This window comes from Copadichromis virginalis, linkage group LG16 (genome assembly GCF_057382275.1).
Source record: "Copadichromis virginalis isolate Kocher_CV1m ecotype Utaka linkage group LG16, C_Virginalis_male_GT1.1, whole genome shotgun sequence".
NCBI classification, from domain to species: domain Eukaryota; kingdom Metazoa; phylum Chordata; class Actinopteri; order Cichliformes; family Cichlidae; genus Copadichromis; species Copadichromis virginalis.
Window position 1 is genome coordinate 4,557,693 of NC_140633.1, and position 6,801 is coordinate 4,564,493.

The window sequence follows — 6,801 nt, forward strand, 5'->3', positions numbered from 1 at the left end:
AGTGAAAATTCTCAGAAGAGTTGTCCAAGTGCTGAGGACCAAAACTACAAAAGGAGCTGGAATCATCAGGTGCAATGGTTTCAAAGAAAACAATAAGAGATGCACACCCATGGCCTGTATGCACGCTCGCCATGCAAGACTCCATTGCTAAAGAAAAAGTATGTTGAGCATTAAAAGTTTGCTGAATAACAATAGACGCCTGTGAAATACTGGGAGAATATAGCCTGAGACCAAAACTGAACTCTGGAAGCCATTATACACACCATGTTTGGAGGTCAAAGGGCACTGCATATCATCTCAATATACCATACTAACAATAAAGGCTTGGCTCTCGACGGAGACGGTCACATCTTCCTCTCTCCCTCCCTTATCTTTCCTGTTTGGCTTCTTTTGTCTCGTCTGCTCTAACTCAGCGACTCGCTCCGTCTTGTTCTCTAAAATCAAGAAATTCTGGATTTGATCAACTAGTCTCTTAACGCGACTGACATCTTCTTCTCACCGAGAAGACCGGGGGAGCCTGAATGTCCTGCAGGAATGTTGGCTGCTGCATACACAATGGACGGCTGGGGGGTGGCGGGTCTTCAGAATCAGAATCAGAATCAGAATACTTTATTGATCCCTGGGGGAAATTATTTTTTGTTACAGTGCTCCATTTTAAACCAACATTAAGACAAGACAGACAATACGCTAACTAAGAATAGTACAATATATACATATATATACATACATACATACATAAGTCACTTATAAATAAATAGTTGGAAAAGAAACATGTGTAGTTGTAGCAGCAAACAGTGTGTTAAGTGGATGCATTGTACAGGGAGCCACAGGCAGGAATGATTTCCTGTGTCGTTCAGTGGTGCTTTTCGGTAATCTCAGTCTCTCACTGAACGAGCTCCTGTGACTGACCAACATGTCATGGAGTGGGTGGGAGGTGTTATCCAACATTGTCTTTATCTTGGACAGCATCCGCCTCTCCGACACCACCTTGAGGGAGTCCAGCTCCATCCCCACAACATTGCTGGCCTTACGGATCAGTTTATTAAGTCTGTTGGCATCTGCGACCCTCAGCCTGCTCCCCCAGCATGCAACAGCATAGAGGATCGCACTGGCCACAACAGACTCATAGAAAATCCTCAGCATTTTCTGGCAGATGTTGAAGGACCTCAGTCGCCTCAAAAAATAGAGACGACTCTGGCCCTTCCTGTAAAGTGCTGTGGTGTTTTTAGCCCAGTCCAGTTTCTTGTCAATGTGTACTCCAAGGTATTTATAGTCCTCCACAATGTCAACACTGACCCCCTGGATTGAAACAGGGGTCAAGTGTTTCCTGGTCTTCCTGAAGTCCACGATCAGTTCCTTGGTCTTTGCCACGTTGAGCTGCAGATGATTCTGCTCACACCACGTGACAAAGGAGTCGACCACAGCCCGGTACTCTGTCTCATCATCCCTGCTGATGCATCCAACCACCGCAGAGTCATCAGAAAACTTCTGAAGATGGAGGTCTCTGTGCAGTGGCTGAAGTCTGTGGTGTAGAGGGTGAAGAGGAAGGGGGAGAGGACAGTCCCCTGTGGTGCCCCTGTGTTGCTAATCACCTTGTCAGACACACACTGTGGGAGACGTACATATTGTGGTCTTCCTGTCAGGTAATCAACAATCCAGGACACCAGAGAAGCATCCACCTGCATCGCTGCTAACTTATCACCCAGGAGGGTCGGCCTGATGGTGTTGAAAGCACTGGAAAAGTCAAAAAACATGACCCTCACAGTGCTCGCCGGCTGGTCCAGATGGGTGTAGACACGATTGAGCAGGTAGATGATGGCGTCCTCTGTTCCGAGACGAGGCTGATAAGCGAACTGAAGGGGATCCAGATGTGGTCTTACTATGGGTCGCAGCTGGTCCAGGATGAGCCTTTCCAGGGTCTTCATGATGTGGGAGGTCAGTGCCACGGGCCTGTAATCCTGGGGGCCACTGGGACGAGGCGTCTTTGGTACAGGGACGAGGCATGATGTCTTCCACATCACCGGGACCCTCTGCAGACTGAGACTCAGCATAAACAGTTTATGAAAGACTCCACACAGCTGGGGGGCACAGGCCTTGAGGACAAGGGGACTCACTCCGTCTGGTCCAGCAGACTTGCCTGAGTGAAGTCTCCTCATTTGCATCTCAACCTGGTATTGAGTGAAGGTGATGGGTGGGGGAGGGGTGTCAGGACTCTCACAGGAGGCAACATGTGAAGAGAGAGGCTGGCACAGTGGTGTGGCTCTGGATTCCAGGCTGACTGCAGGTGAGGTTGTGGGGGTGGGAGCAGACACTGTGGTGTCGAATCTATTGAAAAACAGATTCAACTCGTCGGCTCTATTCTCACCTCCCTCAGTTCCCCTGCTGTTGGTTGGCCTGAATCCAGTGATGGTCTTCATGCCCCTCCACACCTCTCTCATGCTGTTCTGCTGGAGTTTCCACTCCAGCTTCCTCCTGTAATTGTCCTTAGCCTCTCTGATCTTGTCCTTTAGTAACACCTGGACCTTCCTCACCTCCTCTTTGTTGCCCCCTCTGAAAGCCCTCTTCTTGTTGTTGAGGAGGGCTTTGATGTCCTTAGTCACCCACGGCTTGTTATTTGGGTAACAATGAACAGTCTGAGCTGGAACAATGGAGTCGGTGCAGAAAGTTATGTAGTCTGTGATACACTCAGTAAGCCCATTGATGTCCTCGGCGTGAGGCTCACAGAGTGTTTCCCAGTCGGTCACCTCGAAACAGCCCTGTAGTTCCGCTATTGCCTCCTCTGACCACCTCCTAACAGTCCTGGTGGTCACAGGTTCCCTCCTCACAATTGGCACATAGCGGGGGGTGAGGTGAATCAGGTTATGATCTGACCTACCAAGTGGGGGGAGGGAGGAGGAGCTGTATGCATCCTTGACGTTAGCATACAGTAAGTCTAAAGTTTTCTCTCCCCTGGTGGGACAGTCCACATATTGTTTGAATGTTGGTAGTGTATTGTCCAGTGATACATGGTTGAAGTCACCCGAGATCACAATAAAGGCACTCGGGTGCTGAGTCTGTAGCCGAGCTATGGCAGAGTGGATAGTGTCACATGCAGCTGTGGGGTTAGCAGAGGGAGGAACATAAACAGCCACCAAGATGACGTGAGAGAATTCCCTGGGTAAATAATACGGCCTGAGTCCAACAGCACGCAGTTCAGTGTCCGGGCAACAAATCCTTTCTTTGATTGTTATGTTGGCAGGGTTACACCACCGGTTGTTAACTAAAACAGCAAGCCCACCTCCTTTACGCTTACCGCTAGCGATGCTGTCCGTGTCCGCCTGAACAGTGTGGAAGCCTTCCACGGAAGCATTCTCATCGGGAATGACCTGGTGCAGCCATGATTCGGTGAAACACATCAGGCTACACTCTCGGTATTCCCTCTGACTCCGTACCAGTGCTGAGAGCTCGTCGATTTTACTTGCCAACGATCGCACATTTCCCATCACGATAGACGGCAGACACGGTTTAAACCTCCTCCTCGCTTCGAGCCTCCGCTGTCTCACCGTCACCTTTTTTCTTCTCTTCTGTCCTTGACCTCTGCATCCCCGATGTGTTTTCCTCCAAATTTCAGCTGGTACTTCTACGGGCACTTCTGCGGGCCTGGCCAGCGAGCCGGCCGGCATCAGGGCGATCAGCTGATCTCTGGAGTAAACAGTCCGTGCGTGTAGGAGATGTGCCGCGGTCCCGTTCCATGATAAAAGTAACAGTTCCACGGCCACCAGAAGAACAAAAACTCTCTCAATCCACATGATTGAGTAAGAGATAGAAAACGGAGGAAAATACAAGTCAGAAAAAAAAAGAATACGTAAGAAAAAAGAGCTAAACTAAGAGAAAAGCAGGAGCGACTGTAACAGGCTGCACGCTGGTTGGCGCATGCGCACTTGTGCCTGGCAACACTCGATGGAGGACGTTGAAGACATCTACCTATTTGGAACCATGATAACGGGGTTCCTGCTGATTGGAGCTGGCATAGCCCTGGCTTATCTACGACTAATGAAAGCGGTTACAGCTGCCCAAAAAGGTTGACCGGCATGACTGATGCAGTGAGTACTCAGACTGTGCTTATTGAACGCACTATAGATAAAATCATGGAGAAGCTCACGACTCTGCAATGGGAAATCAATAGACCTGGGACCAGTGATGGACAGTAGATCAACTGCAAAATTGGGATGCATCTTCACACGGCCTCCCCTCACGAGCTGGAAGCTCCAGAGCCGAAGCTGGAACAACAAATCCTTCCAGATTAAAGACGGTGTGTGACTCTGCCCTATCCTCCTACTTCCTCAAGGTCACCTGTGTTGGCTGGGGGATTGTTGACTTTTGCTTAAAACTAGGTGAAAGGGAACTCTCTCGAGTTGGATACAGGATACACGCACGCATACACATGTACTCAGACAGATATACAATAACCTCCCCCCTCCAACGGCTTCGAACTTCCACCCAATGCAGTCAGGCGAGTCTGTGTCCAGGGCCAGGGTCCGGCTGCAGGACCGGATGGCTGTTGTCTACGTCGCCTCTCTCCCAAACCCCACCCATCGCAAGTCCCGTGTTTTTTATGTTGTAAGGTGTGAAGACTCATGTGCTTCATTGAGGGTTTTGTTCCCAAACTGCTCTCCCCTGAGGAGCTCAGTCTGGGTGGAGTTTTTTTCCCTCCTCTCCCCTCATGTATTGTGTATTTCATTGTTTTTCTTACCCTCCTACCTCTCCGACCTGTCTTACCAACGTCATGTTTGTGCCTGTATTTACGGTCGGAAGGGGGCCTGTTTCACTGCATTCAATTCAATTTTATTTATATAGCGCCAAATCACAACAGCAGTCGCCTTAAGGCGCTTTGTAGTGAACAGTAGATGCATGTACGTGTTTCATTACTAGTGACAATCAGTCAGTCAATGCTTGTGGGCTGTCGTTCAGCATATGGAACTGTCACGCTTCATGTAACTCAAGAAAAGGTGAATAGAAAAATGTACCGAGACATTCGTAATAAAAAAATCTGTCAGGATTTCAGGATCAAACATAGACATGTATATAATTCCCTTCTCACCCTGGGGTGATCTTTATCCTTCAGGCCTCTCTACCAGAGGCCTGTGCAGTATCTTTGCTGTTCCTCGGACTGCGCCCTTCTACAGGAGAACTACTGCACTGCAAGTGCCCTGACTTCACTATATTATACTAGCACATCAAGTGGAAGTGTCTTTTTTAGTCACTGCGTAAAAGAACTAATAATGAAAAAACAAGGAAAACTACATAAATATGAATAAGAATCAGTGTTACTGTTACTGGCATTGACTGATCTGCAATGATGATTTTTATATTATATATAAATTTTTTCGTTCGTTCTGCTCTAAGAAGTCATAGCACTCCAATGCTATGCTATGTATTTTTCTAAGTGGTTTATGAGAATGGATTATGCCACCACCCAGTGAAATTATTGCAGCTCACCTTCTGGGTTGTCACGAGTTTTGACCCACTTCAGATCAACTCTATTCAAACATAAATTACCAACAGTGGGATTCTGGCATTTAAAAAGAAATGGCTCATCTCATTTAACGTGGTTAAGTTTGAGCATCTCTCCACAGATGTGTTCTGATGCTCACCTTTATTCACTTTTTGCAGACATAGATTTTACAGATTTGCTGTTTTTTAGTTTAATCACATTGTGTTTGTTCTTCTGTCCAATCACTGCAGCTTCTATGCGTTTTCAGGGCGCTGACAACTTTTCTTTGCAACTGTGATACTCCAACAACATTTTAAAAGAACTCTGTAAATAGCTGTAAACTATTAATATGTGAGGTCTCCTGTAACCAGCAGCACAGCCTGTTTGGACACCTGCAGTTATTATTAGCACGACGTTGTACAAGCTGGCTGTGAATCTGAATTACAATGTAAACTGGATTCAGAGAATGATCTACATGTTTGAGCTTTGTTAACACCTGAGAAGAAGTGCTGAATCTGTGTGCGTTTGCCAACAGTTTCTTCATTTTTAGTCAACAAACTGCAGAGTTTATTTTGTTATGTTTTGTTGGAAATTAAGAGAGAACACATGGTTTCAGGTTTCAAAGGGTTTTTTGGCAAAGTTTAAATCTTTTCTGTAAAAATGTGAATGTTGACTATGTGTTTAGTGATGTTAGAGGCTGCATGTAAACTGACTACGGTGCAAAGTAGGAGATGGTTTACTAGATTTATAAATAGTTACTGGCCCAGTAAACTTTGAATGTCTCCCACAGTAGTACCAGCAAAGTCTTAAAGCTGTACTGAGCACTTCTTTCTTCCTGTAACACAGAAGTATAAAGTTCAGCTATCCTGGGAGAAGTTAAATGCACCTCATTAAAAGCCCTACATCAAAGTTGGTTATTAAAAATGTAAGCTAAAATATGAACATTTCCACACTTAAAATCAAAGTAATATTAGCTAATGAAGGTTGATTCTGCTCATCCAAGTCAAGATTAGCAGAATCAGCCTCTGGGATTTACTTACCTGGATGATTGAGCATCAAGACACATATTAGCTAATATCACTAGCAGCTGTTTCACAAGAATTGGAAACAAAACTAAAAGTAATGTAAAATTCTTTAAGAGTAAAAATGACACTTTGGACAGAGAAGTTATGTCTACTGTTAAAACATGTCTGATGATCTGATAGCTAATCTTAAAAACACACAAATAGTTCATGACATTGAAGCTAACGAATGTGCTGAAGTGCGCTGGTTGCTACCGTAGCTGGATGTTGTCATTGCTGTATCACCCACTGGTTCTCGAGTCTGCA